This window comes from Oryctolagus cuniculus, chromosome 1 (assembly GCF_964237555.1).
Source record: "Oryctolagus cuniculus chromosome 1, mOryCun1.1, whole genome shotgun sequence".
NCBI classification, from domain to species: domain Eukaryota; kingdom Metazoa; phylum Chordata; class Mammalia; order Lagomorpha; family Leporidae; genus Oryctolagus; species Oryctolagus cuniculus.
This window is the reverse complement of record NC_091432.1, coordinates 21,775,125-21,787,021: the sequence shown is the minus strand read 5'-3', so window position 1 is coordinate 21,787,021 and position 11,897 is coordinate 21,775,125.

The following is an 11,897-nucleotide window of genomic DNA, read 5'->3' as shown; positions in this document are numbered from 1 at the left end:
ACATACTATGCTATAAAGGATTAATTTTAAGATTTCATGCAATACTTACTGCACCAAAATATAATAGAACTGAAGTTTTAAAAAACAAAAAGATTTGTTTATTTGAAAGAGCAACAGTGCAGTGTGAGGGGAGATCTTCCATTTATTGGTTCACTCCCCAAACAGCGCTAATAGCTAGGCTGGGCCAGGCCAAAGCCGGGAGCCAGAAACTCAGTCCTGATCTTCCACTTGGGTGGCAGGGGCCTAAGTACTTGACCATCTTTCACTACTTTCCCAGGCACATCTACAGGAAGCTGGATCTGAAGTGGAGCAGCTGGGACTTGAAGCAGCACTCTGACATGGGATACTGGTGTCATGAGCCCTGGCTTGATCTGCTTTGCCACAGTGCCATTCCCAGAACCGAACTGTCTATAGAGTAAACATCAATGCTGATACCACTATCAAGGGTGCCGATTCTCGGTAAAAGAGGAGATTTAAACTTTTATCTATTTGTTTTATTTGAAAGGCAGAGGCACAGAGACATATCTTCCACCCAGTGGTTCACTCCCCAAATCCCCATGGCAGCTAGAACTGGGCCAGGCCAAAGCTGGGCGCCTGGAACTCCAGCTGGGTCTCCCACATGAGTGGAAGGGGCCCAAGTACTTGAGCCATCCTCTACCACCTCCCAGGGTGTGCATTAGTAGAAAGCTGAATCCAACACAGAGGTGGTACTTGAACACAGGTACTCAGGCGTGCAGTGTTGGTATCCCAAGCAGTATCTTGGGATACTATGCCAGATATCCATCCCATATGTCCTGCTTTCTGTGGGTTTATTCTGTTTCTCTTATTTCACAAGTTGGACAGTTAACTTATTTATGTTCAGTGATTTTTTTTCCTAGAAAAAGCATCTGTGTTTATTTGAATTATCTCCTTTACTGAATCCACAATTGTGTGTGTACACAAACATGTATATATACACATTTTTATTACTCTTCAATGTCTAATATTTTTACATTATGATTTCTTAGGCCTTTGAATTAGTTTGAGATGTACCTCTAAATTCAAAAATTTAAGAGTTTTATAAAGCTATTTCTTAAAAAAAATAAAGTTTGTAATAATTGCCTGGTGCTTGGTACAGCATTAAGTCACCAGTGGAGAGAGACTCCCACCTCCCATTCTGGAGTGTCTGGTTCAATCCCACTTCCTACCCAGCTTCTTGCCAAGTGCTCCTTGGAAGACAGCAGGTGATGGCTGAAGGTCTCTGCCACCTATGCAGGATCCCTGCATGGAATTCAAGGCTCTTGGGTTTGGCATGATCCAGCCCTAGCTTATTTGGAGAGTAAACCAGTGGATGGAAATTCTCTCTTTCCATTTGTTTTTCTGTCTTGCTCTGTCTGCCTTTCAAATAAAATGAAAACAAGTGCAGAATTTTTAAAATCTGGTATTAATATCACTGCTAATAAGATAATTTTATAATTAGGCTGGCACCGCGGCTCACTAGGCTAATCCTCCACCTTGCGGTGCCGGCACACTGGATTCTAGTCCCGGTCGGGGCGCCGGATTCTGTCCCGGTTGCCCCTCTTCCAGGCCAGCTCTCTGCTGTGGCCCGGTAGTGCAGTGGAGGATGGCCCAAGTGCTTGGGCCCTGCACCCCATGGGAGACCAGGAGAAGCACCTGGCTCCTGCCATCGGATCAGCACAGTGTGCCAGCCGTAGCGCGCCGGCCGCGGCGGCCATTGGAGGGTGAACCAAGGGCTAAGGAAGACCTTTCTCTCTGTCTCTCTCTCACTGTCCACTCTGCCTGTCAAAAAAAAAAAAAAGATAATTTTATAATTTGTCTATTCTGATATGATGCACTGGAGACGCAATAAGGAGCCAGGGTGTGGTGTGGGGGGTTAAGCTGCTGCATGTGACACTGGCATCCTGGAACTGTGCATCAGGTGGAGTCCTGGCTGCGCCACTTCCAATCCAGCTCCTTGCAAATATGCCCGGGAAAGCAGCAGTAGATGATCCCAGTACTTGGGTCCCTCCCACCCACATGGGAGACCAGGATGCAGTTCTTGGCTCCTGGCTTCAGCCTGGCCCAGCCCTGATTGTGTAGCCATCTGAGGAGTGAACCAACCAGCAGATGGAAGGTTGCTTTCTCTTTGTCTCTTCCTCTTTCTCTGTCACTTTGCCTTCCAAATAAATAGTTTTAAAAATCCCATATGGGTGCCAATTTGATTCCTGGATGCTCCACTTCTGACCCAACTCCCTGCTAATGAACTGGAAAAGCAGCAGAAGATGGGCCAACTCTTTGTGCTGCTACACCCACATAGGCAATCTGAAGATACTCCTGGCTGCCGGCTTTGGCCTGGCCCAGCCCTGGCTGTGTAGTCATTTGGGGTGTGAAGCAGCAGCTGAAAGATCTCTCTCTCTCTCCCTCTCTCTCTCTCTCTCTCTCCCCCTCCCTCCCCCTCCCTCCCTCCCTCCCTCCCCCTCTCCCTCTCTCTCTATCTCTGCCTTTCAAACAAAATCTTTTTTAAAAAAAGTAAAATAAAAAAATGAAAACAATATTATTTATGTGATATTCCTATCAAATATTCATAATCTGAAGCTAATCCAGGAAAAAAACAGAAAAGCCTAAATTAAGAAATATTCTACAAAATTACCAGATTATCCTTGTCAAAAGTGTCAAGTTTTAAAGAATACCAGAGAGCTATGACAACTAAATGCAACGCATCTCAGATTGGGCGCTAGTTAGGAAAAAGTTTGACTTTGCTCTGCAAGGTGCTTTTGAGACAACTGGTAAAATTTGACTAAGATCTGTAAATTGCTTGACATTGTATAAATGTTGATTTCCAGATTTTGAAAATTTTACTTCAGTTACTTTGGAAAAAGTCCTTGTTTTTTAGGAAAGCACCCTGGAGTGTTGACAGGTAATGGGACGTGATATATGCAATTTAATCCCAAAAAGTCTGGGGAGAAATTATGTATTAAGAAACTGGTAGGGGCCCAGTGCTGTGGCGCAGCGGGTTAATGCCCTAGCCTGAAGCGCCAGCATCCCGCATGGGTGCCAGTTCTAGTCCTGGCTGGTCCTCTTCCAATCCAGCTCTCTGCTATGGCCTGGGAAAGCAGTAGAAGAGAGCCCAAATCCTTGGGCCAGGCACCTGCATGGGAGACCCGGAAGAAGCTCCTGGCTCCTAGCTTCGGATCGGCACAGCTTCGGCCATTGTGGCCATCTGGGGAGTGAACCAGCGCATGAAGACCTCTCTGTCTCTCTCTCTCACTCACTCTCAATCTCTCTCTGCCTCTCTTCTCTCTGTGTAACTCTGACTTTCAAATAAATAAATAAATCTTTAAAAAAAAAAGAAAAAAGAAAAACAGGAAAGCAAACTTACAGTGTTAACATTTGGAGAATACTGGTGAAGGTATATGTGAAGTGCTGTTTTGCAAGTTTATCTTAAATCTAAAATTAGCTCAAAATAGACATTTAAAGATATCTTTTGTTATTGGTTCTAACCATTTGTACTGTGGTGAGGGAATATGTGAGTATACTACAGTTAGACAAATGGTTATAACCTTTCTCAGTTTTGCCATCTGAAAACCTAAGTAATAAGAGCACAGATGTCATAGATTGTTGGTGAGCAAAGTTTTTTTTTTTTTTTTAAATCTTTTATTTAATGAATATAAATTTCCAAAGTACGACTCATGTGTTACAATGGCTTCCCCCCCCATACCGTCCCTCCCACCCACAACCCTCCCCTTTCCCACTCCCTCTCCCCTTCCATTCACATCAAGATTCATTTTCAATTATCTTAATATACAGAAGATCAGCTTAGTATACCTTAAGTAAGTATTTCAACAGTTTGCTCCCACACAGAAACATAAAGTGAAAAATAATAGATGATTTTTTTTTAAATGATGATGAAATCAGATCAGACCTATTGTCATGTTTAATCCCAGTGAGAGTCAAGTTGGGAATTGATAATTTCTTTCTTTTTTTTCTTTTTTTTTTTTTTTTACAGAAGATCAGTTTAGTGTACATTAAGTAAAGATTTCAGTCGTTTGCACCCCCATAGAAACACAAAGTGAAATATACTGTTTGAGTACTCGTTATAGCATTAAGCCTCAGTGTACAGCACGTTAAGGACAGAGATCCTACATGAGGAGTAAGTGCACAGTGACTCCTGTTGTTGACTTTACCAATTGACACTCCTGTTTATGGCATCAGAGCAAAGTTAATAGACTTTTAAGTGTTTAGATCCTAGCCTGGCACAATGTAAGTGTACCTGGTCTGTGAGCATTGCATCAGTGCTCACCAAGTTTCAGATTTCAAAGCATTTCAGGATTGGGGTTTTTGTTGTGGGCTGAGTGATAGCCCCAGAACATCGGGTCCCCATGCCTGAACCCTGTAGATGATACCTTACATGGAAAGGAGGTCTTTGCAGATATGGTTAAGTTACGGATCTTGAGTCGAAGAGGTGGGTTATTTGGACGAGACCTAAATACAATTACGAGTTTCTTTAATAAGAGACAGAGAGCAATTACACATAGAAGAGGCAAAGGTCATGTGAACATGAAGGCAGCAATTGAAGAGAGAGTCACAAACCAAGCAATGCCAGCATCCACAGAAACCAGAGGAGGCAAAGAACAAGTGCTTTTCCAGGAGTTCAGGGGGGGACCACAGACCTTGCCAACAACTTGATTTCGATGTTGTAATCCTGATTTGGGGCTTTTGCCTCCAGTGAATGAGGAGAGAATAACTTCCTGTTGTCTTCAACCCTTAGTTGTGACAATTTGTTGTAGCAGTTCTAGGAATCTAATACAAATATAAACCTTCTATTACCTATCAGAAATGTTTTAGACTTGTTTTTTTGTCCAGATATGCCAACTTTTAAAGTGTTCTGTGTGTAAGAAGACAATTTATGTGTGTGTATAAGTGTGTGTGTATATATATATATATGTGTGTGTATATATATATATCCATTAGATCAAGCTTGTTAATTGTTTTGTTCAAATCTTTCAGATCTTCACATAGTTACATCTCCCTGACCTTGCAGTAACTTAGAAGGGGGTTTTGAGTCCTCTGTGCTATAATGGTAGATTGGCCAGTTTCTCCTGTTTTACCAATTTTGCCTTTTTACATTTTAGTGAGTGAATGAAGTTTAGAATTCTTAGGACATCCTGGTAAGTTAAACGCTTTTTGACTGTAAATCTGTTTTCAATATCTGTAATATCAATGTAGCTCCCCTTGCTTTGTTATCGTTAGCATATAGTGTAGTTTTCAATCCTTTCACCTACCTCTTGATGTGTTTATATTTTAGCTTTGTCTCTTATAAGCCAAATACACTTAGAATTTGTTTTTTAAAAGATTTATTTATTTTTTTGAAAGTCAGAGTTACACAGAGAGAGAAAGAGAGGCAGAGAGGTTTTCCATCCGCTGGTTCACTCCCCATTTGGCTGCAACAACCGGAGCTGGGCCGATCCGAAGTCAGGAGCCAGGAACTTCCTCCGGGTCTCCCATGCGGGTGCAGGGGCCTAAGGACTTGGGCCATCTTCTATTGCTTTCCCAGGCCATAGCACAGAGCTAGATCAGAAGTGGAGCAGCCAGGACCCGAACCAGCACCCACATGGGATGCCGGCACTACAGGCAGTGGCCTTACCCACTACACCATAGTGCCAGCCCCTGTTTTTATTTTTAATTTAGCAACTTTTTCTACCTTTTGTAGGTAAGGTCATTCTATTTAGATTCATTAAAACTCCTAAAACATGAAGACTTCTTTTTATCGTATTATTTTATGCTATTTGTTTTTCTCTTTTACGCTTCTTTTTTCTCACTTCTTGATCAGCTACATGTTTTAAAATTCCATTTCTCCCTCTGTACTAGTTGGGTGCTTGTTTGAACCTACCTGGACTGATTTCTTACTGCTTACTCCTTTTGTAAATTCAGCATTGAAAGTTTGTGTAAATGTTTAATATATTGGCATTTTATGGTCCATATCTAGTGATCTCCATATCATAGATTCTTATTTCCAAACCCATTATTTATATTTCTGGCGGCTCTCACTCAAGGTGGTTAGTCTTCTTCATGTGGAATTTTGTTTTGAAGCTCTATTGGGTTTCTTTTGATCTGGGGGTGCATCCTGTAGACTAAACTGGGCAGATTTTCCCATGTCAACTTTCTTTAGCTTCTTTCGCCAGCCTGGGGCCTCTGCCAGCCTGGTATCACTCTAACTCCATTGGAGGCATCTGACAAAGCAGGAGTCTAAGGTTCAGTTCTTGTCCTTCTAGTAATTTCCATAATTAGTCTCCTGTTCCCAATACTGGGTTTTGGCATTTTCCCTAAGGTGTAACCACTAATTTCCTGTTCTTTTTACTGCTCATTACCTCTACTCTTATTTCAGGTTTTTTTTCTCCCTTTTGGTTTGATTTATTTTCTTTCCCCTGAAGATCTCACTTATTTTGAATCCAGCCTGGCATTAGAATGCATAATGGGGTAACAAGTTCACTATGCAGGAGTTTGGGTCCTGGACTAATTATTTGTTTCACATTTTTCTATATAGGGATCCAGTGTGATGTAAGCTAATAGATATGTGATAGAACAACACAGAGAAAAATTTACATTTCTCTAGAGAACAGAAGAAAATACAACTTCCAGCTAGCATCCTTAGAAACTTTGTGGCCATTCTGGATGTTGAGATTTAGCCAGGATCTGGTAGCAGTCAGCTGTGCTGCCAGAAGCCCCCACTCAGATTTCCCCCTCCCCCGCCCCATCTGGCCATCCTTCCCTCTCTTCTTGCCTCCTCTTCTTTCTCCCTCCCCCCAACCTGGTCACATAATTTCTCTTGACTGAGGTTTTTCCCCCACAAATTAGTAGATTCTATTTTAGAACTGTTTTGGGTTTACAGAAAAATGAGCAGAAAGTACAGAGTTCTCTGTTTCCCAGCTTTCTTTGTTGTGAACATCTTGCATTAGGATGATACATTTGTTACAACTGATAGTTACTGCAACTAATATTGTTAAATTATTACTCACTAGCTTGAGTGAGACTCTACCTTCTCTATATGGATTTTAACAAATGCCTGTCATGCATCTGCCATTGCAGCCTCATACAGAATAGTTCCCTGCCCTAAAAATCCCCTGTGCTGTATCGAGTTGACACCCCACCCCCCACCCCATATCTCTCCAGTCTTCTGGCAACCACTAATCTTTTTACTATCTGTAGAGTTTTCCCCTTTGCAAAATGTTACACAGTTGGAATCGGATAGTATGTAGCCTTTTCAGGCTAGTTTCTTTCTTAGCCACGTGTATTTAGGGTTCATTTAGGTATTCTTAAGGCTTGATGGTCCATTGTTCTTATCACTAAATAACATTCCATATATGGATATGTCACAGTTTGTCTATCCAGCCACCTGTGAAGGATATCTTGGCTGCTTCCAGCTTTGGCCGTTTTGAACAGTGCCGCTGTAAACATTTATGTGCACTTTTTTTGTGGATACAAGTTTTCAGCTCATTTGTGTAAATACCAAATACTAAAGAGCACCATTACAGATAATATGGTAACAGTGTTCAGCTTAGCGTGGCGTATTTTCTATTGACTGTCTTATGTTCACTGATCCTCCCCTATTCAGGATACAGTCTGCTTTAAATCCATCCAGTGAGCTCTAAGTTCAGGTATTGTACTTTTTGTATCTAGAATATTTATGTGACTCTTTTATTCTAGTTGTATACTGAAAAATCTCCCTTTTTTGCAAGTCTTGTTCTTTCCCTCTATTTTTATAAAAATTCAGAATAGTTGTCTTCAAATCCTGATTACCCCTTCGTTTGAATTGTCTGTGGCTCTGCTGCTTTGTCTGTCTGTTCTCTTGATCAGTCACGTTTCTACCTCCTTGCATGCCCCATATATGTCTGTGTGGCAGATGTTCTCTTTTTTTTCTCCTTAATATTTATTTATTTATTATTTGAAAGACAGTTACAGAGAGAGAGGGCGAGACATAGAGAGAGAGAGAGAGAGAGAGAGAGATCTTCCATTTACTGGTTCACTCCCCAAATGGCTGCAACAACCAGGGCTGGGCTGGGCTGAAGCCAGGAGCCAGAAGCTTCTTCTGGGTCTCTTACGTGGGTGCAGGGGCCGAAGCACTTGGGCCATCCTCTGCTGCTTTCCCAGGCACGTTAGCAGGGAGCTGGGTCAGAAATAGAGCAGCCAGAACTCAAACCAATGCCCATAGAGGATGCTGGCATCATAGGTGGCGGCTTTACTGGCTACGCCACAGCGCTGGCCTCCAGACACTGTATTTTTAAAGAGTCGTAAATAAGAGTCTTATTTTCTCCCTGGAGAAGGGTTGCCTTTTCCCTATTAGGTGGAGGAAGAACTGATCACTCCAATCCAGTAGGAACTAAGTTAACCTAGCACTAGGACACTACTTTGATTAGATTCAGAGCCCTTTTAATTTCACGTCTACAGAATGAGACCTGTGATGTTTGTTGTGGGATCTTCTTTCTCAGAACGTTGTTAAGCACATCGAGACTAGGAGAGGTTTCACCATGGGTTTCCAGCCTTTCTGTGTTGCCCTACAGAGCAACCTGACCTTGGACTGGGAATTCTGTTTGATTCTACCCCATCAAGCCATTGCAATAGCTGTCAAAGCTTTGCTGGATTCTCTTAGCTAATAGGAGAGATGTCACTGCCTTTGGCAAGCTCGGTCCTCAGTTCTCATGTTAGAAAATGTACCCAGAGAAGAGGACAGCCAGTTCATCCATCAGCCAAGCTAGTCAACATTGTTTCTACATCTTTCTAGTGTCTTCAAGGAAAAGAGAATTAGAATTTACTTACTTAGTTCCTAAGTTACAATGGAATAATACTGTTGCTACTACTGTGTCCCCAAAGCAAAAGCTCCATTAACTTTTTGGTTTTAATTATATTTTTTTTCAAAAGTACCTTGACAGTTTTGGTGATTTTGAACTATACTCAATTTGAATTAACTCTTTTGTTTCTTTGAGTGCCAAACAGCTTTATATTATATTCTGTATCTGATTATTCCAGTAATGCAATAACTTTTGTAGACCTTTTTCTGTTGTTTCTGCTGACTCGTGCTAATGGAGCTGTTTCCCTGTATTTTTCGTGTGTGTGTGTATGTGTGTATGTGTGAGAGAGAGAGCGAGCGAGAGAGAGCGAGAGCTGTATGCTCATTAAGAACTACAGATAATCTGGAACTTGGAATGTGGTTACATCCTGATAAACCCATGGAAAGTTGAAAACTTTGTTAAGTGCCCTTAATACTCCTCACTTACTGGGACATCATAACATAGCAACTTGGAACACTGGTGATTGTCTACTCTTGAGATCTTGTGACTGGGAGCTGAGAGAGTATCTTACTGCACAAAGTACAGTTTCGATTGTATGCTAATTTATTTCGCATCACCGCTAGGTCAAAAACTGAGACCTCCAAACTGTTATGTGATCTGGGGACCATCTGTACATGAAAAGCACCCATGGCCTTATCAAGCATAAATTCTCCATGGGAGTATTTGTGTGTGTTTGCCTCAGATATGGGGGAACTACCAAGTTTTAAATCTTTAAATTAAGACTCTCAGCTTGTGCCTGGTTGGGTTTTGTTGGTGGTGTTGGGTTGGGGGGAGTGTTGAGAGAAGAAGAAATGCACAAATGATGTTAGTTCAGTTCCCAGACCTATGTAGAAGAGGCTCGTGGTCATGAGTCTCAGAGAAGACCTTTTTCCTGCTCTCTGAGTTAAGGCCAATAGAGAAAACTTTTCATGCTGTTTGCCTCACTGGATTCTTTTACTTAATTTTGCCTGGGTTCATCCTTCCTCTGAGCCTGTGTTCCCTCTTGGAGCCCAGCTTTATGCAGACTTCTGCATGGACTTTTGTGCCCCATCCTGGCCCAAGCCATCTATCCCCTCCTCCCAGACTATGCAAGCATTAGGCTGCCCAGAGCAGTCCCAAGTCCTAAGGATGCAGGTTTCCACACTCTTCCTGGTCTCAGAGGAAATATTTTTGGCACAGGTTTATTCATTCATGGAGCAGGATGCTTTATCTTCTAGCGCTAGGTAGATTAGAGCAGACAGTCTTCAGAATCTCCAGCCTGTCTCCTTTCTAGGACTTAAATTCTATGCACTCCTGCCTCCCTCAGGTCAGAGTCTCCTACCTACAGGACTCCTGGCATGCTCACCGATGCCAAGCCGCTGTCTCTCCCTAGAGGACAATGCTGCAAGACCTTTGAGACTCACACCTTACAAACGTTTCTGCCCAGTGAGTGGTGGGTACTAGGGATTGCCTGAAAGCTAGAAGGCCTCTTTTTAAAGTTATCCAGAGTGTTGTTCCATGCGTAGGAATAATTGGGGCTCATTAGGTTTCTTTCTTCCTTCCTTTCTTTCTTTCTTTCTTTCTTTTTTTTTTTTTTTTTTTTTTTTTTTTTTTTTTTTTTTTTGATAGGCAGAGTGGACAGTGAGAGAGAGACAGAGAGAAAGGTCTTCCTTTTGCTGTTGGTTCACCCTCTAATGGCCACCGCGGCCAGTACGCTGTGGCCGGCGCACCGTGCTGATCTGATGGCAGGAGCCAGGTACTTCTCCTGGTCTCCCATGGGGTGCAGGGCCCAAGCACCTGGGCCATCCTCCACTGCACTCCAGGGCCACAGCAGAGAGCTGGCCTGGAAGAGGGGCAACCGGGACAGAATCCGGCGCCCCGACCGGGACTAGAACCCGGTGTGCCGGCGCCGCAAGGCGGAGGATTAGCCTAGTGAGCTGCGGCACCGGCCTCATTAGGTTTCTTATTCACACGCCCACCATGATGCCAATGTTGGCTGCATTGAGCAGTTTTGCAAAGTGGTGCTTGTGACTGCCAGACCCCACCCAACCTATGGAGAAGCTGTCAGTGGTGAATACCCTATGGAGCAGCCATGCTGGTTTTGGTTTTTGTAGGACAACCTGGGCACATCAGTTGAGTAGTCATGCTTCTCTACATCGTGAACTGGCTTCTAGACAGTGGATAGTCTACTTAGGAAGCACACAGGGAACCGGTCCACCTAGTCCTTAACTTAATCACTGCAAGTGCTCTATGATTTATTCAGAATAAGTTTTTATTGGATATTTACTGACAAGCATCCTAACCAGTTCAAAGAAAACAAACCCTGCCTTAGGTGTATACTTAAAACAAATGAATTTGACAACAGCTTCAAAGTAACGTGATTCTGTGAGATGGACTATAAGGGGAGGAAGGGAAAGTGAGTGTTTAATGTTTATTTTATGCTTCAGACTGTGTGTAAATGAACATTGAATGTTTATTAGGCATCTCAGGCCTGCATGATCTGGCTCCTTTCATCTCCCAATACTTTCTGGTACTCTATTCTCAACCTCAGTCTCAGTCCTCAGTCCTCAGGCTTAGAAAATATACCCAGAGAAGACGACAGCTGTTCATCCAAGAGGGGCTGTATCTCTGATTCAGTCAAGCTAGTCAATATTGTTTTTACAGATCTCTAGTGTCTTCAGAGAAAAAAGAATTATAATTCACTTGCTTATTTCCTAAGTTTCAATGGAATAATGCCTTGCTACTACTGTGTCTCCAAAGCAAAGCTCCCAAACTAAATGAGAAAGTGCAAGAAGAAATGGATCCTATACTCTACTCTCTTGAGTACCCATACCCTTTGCAACAACTTCACGTAAGAGGTACAGTTTTGGGGCAGGCATTTGGCCTAGCAGTTAAGAGCCCCATGTCCCACATTGGAGTGTTTGTGTTCAATTCCCAGCTCCAGTTCCTGATTCTGACTTCCTGCCACTGAAAACCCTCCAAGGCAGTGGTGATGCTCAGGTAACTGGGTTCCTGCCATAAACATGGTAGACCTGGATTGAGGTCCTGGTTCCTCGGTTAGGCCCAGTCCAATAGTGGCCACTGTAGGTATTTGGGGAGTGAACCAGTAGATGG